Source organism: Sceloporus occidentalis, unplaced genomic scaffold (genome assembly GCF_023333645.1).
Source record: "Sceloporus occidentalis isolate IW3139 unplaced genomic scaffold, rSceOcc1.0.p SCAF_19, whole genome shotgun sequence".
Taxonomy (NCBI): Eukaryota; Metazoa; Chordata; class Lepidosauria; order Squamata; family Phrynosomatidae; genus Sceloporus; species Sceloporus occidentalis.
The window spans coordinates 1550881-1553349 of NW_028316999.1; positions in this window are offsets into that span (position 1 = coordinate 1550881).

A 2469-nucleotide genomic window follows, 5' to 3' on the forward strand; every position below is an offset into this window, starting at 1 on the left:
TATGTGAGTCTATTTCCACTTTCTAGCAGTGCCATTTTGCTGCACCTGGGAGCATTCTCCGTATCATTGCATATTTATAATTTCAACTTGGTCCTCTCTTTCCTGACCTGTGATTTACACAATCTGGCTTAATGACAACATCTCAACATCAAATTCCATATTTGCTTGACGGGACTTCAAAAAGTGCTGAATGACCACTGTTTAACAACCATGTGCCAGAGCCAGTCGGCTAGTGCAAGAATGTTTCAATTCTCTGCTGCAAAATCCAGCAACATTTTCCAAAGTTATGCCAAATAGACTATCCCTGTCTGCTATTGAATGTGCTAAAGACTACCTTCCTAGAGAATTAAAGGGGGACCAGTGAAAAAGCAACATTGTCCATGTACATAACCCAAGATTGTAGAATCACTTAAAAGACACTCGTACCTGATTGGGGATGCTATATATACAGAGAGAGGGAGAGGTGAGGGAGCAGAGGCTATGGAAGACAGAGATATACAATTGCTCTAAATTTCTTTTCCTGGAACAATACAGTACAGTACTTTTCCTAGCTGTACAATGTCAGGAGAAGAAGAGGCCAGGTTACACATTCCTGAAGAAAGATAAAAAAAAAGAGTTTAATAAACATTTCATAAACTGTGCATTGTGGCCTCTCAAACAACCAGTAGCGAAAATGATATCTCATTCAGAAGTAGTCTTTTTAACGTCAACATTTTTGCTTGTTTGCTGTCCTTGTGGTCATACATTGTTTAATTGCTAGGAACATATTAGAACTGGCACCTGCATTTAACTAGTTGAATGCAGGAAGCGTTCCACATGCTTCTGTTGCTCTAAAAACTATCCTTCACGCTTAAATAAACTAACTGCAATCTAAAATGACACCTAGGATTACCAAGACCAGATATATGAGGAGTGTTCCTGAGCACTGAAAATGTTTTCAGTCAGGTGTAAGTTCAATTTGTACATATGAAGCAACATGTGGAACATTTTACAATGCAGTTTTTATTTCCGAGATACAACTTTGCAAAAAAATCTTTTGACTTATCAATCAGGTATAAAACATTACTATTTGACAAGACAAAATGTTAGGGCATTTTCAGAGAAATATTATGTCCCTATTAGACTTGTGCATTTGGTATAAATTTTCTGAAAACAAGAAGGAGCCCCAATAAAACAAACAAAAACAAAGCAGAAGGATCTGATCCATCTCCATTATTCTGTCCTCTTGGAATAACCTGAATTGAAAAAGCCCTCCCAATTTCATCCAAACCGGGAGAGCAGGAAACAAAATTGGTTGTCCATAAACAGCAAAAAAAGTAGTCGAAATTGTTTTGGGTCCATTTGCACAAGTCTCGTCCATATGTTCTTTAGCAATCTTGTTTTAGGGCAACGATCATGAAAAAAGTACTTTTTTTACCTTTATAAGTGTTAAATTTTCATGTAATTTAAGGATCTTGAGCAAGTTAGTAGCAGGTTTATTTATTTTATTTACTTATACCAGTCTGGGAGTCATGTGAGTTTCACTGTTCAGTACTCATTGCATTTTGTGTATACCAATGTTAGGATTTATTGGAAAATCTATTACCACCTTGGTAGCATTTGTAGGTTAAAAGCTCTCTCATTGACATTGAAAGCAACATTTTATTTTAAAAGGAACATTTTCCATACATCTGAACACATCTCTTGCATGAAAAATGTCTGGAGATGGGAGAAGGGGAAATGCATATGGGGGATTCTGCATTTGCAAAAGGGACACAGCTATCGTATGATTTAAAGTTATGTTTGGATTGTCTATTTAAGCTCTCTCTTTACAATTGTTAACATTATTATTTTTTTTAAATTACATTTAATTTTTATTGACATAAATGCAGCAATGATGGGTATTCAAGTAAACTAATTACCTCCTAATCAATTACAGACATGTTCCAATGTAAGGAATAGACAGGACATCTAAAATCCATACATTTTGCAATGCAATTGGCAGGCAAGTATACTTACAATGAGTATAGTCTTGATGCAAATACAGTACATTGATACAGCAGAGTATGACAATGTAAAATAGGGAAAAACAAGACTGTGTATAAACCACAGAAAGAAACAATTAACCACGGGAATAATCATATGTTGCAAACATAAGTCAGAGTACTGGTATAGAAGTGTAATTTATGCATATCTGAATTTCTAGGGTATTTATTTAACCTCACTCATATTAAATGAATACCTTGAGCTAAGTAAGGGTTTTAGCATTCTAAGGTGCGTTACTAATGCCAACCTTCAGCGGACCCCATAGCCCCTGTCTATTGATTCAAGGAGACCACACGTTTTCATATATGTAAAGTTTATGTTCATTAACGTAACTCATCCTCTCTAAAATCCGGTGTTGGTCTATTTGATGTAAAACATGGGCAATAGAATGAACATCAGAGGAATTCCACATTCAAGCTAACAAAAGCTTAGTAGCCAAAAAAA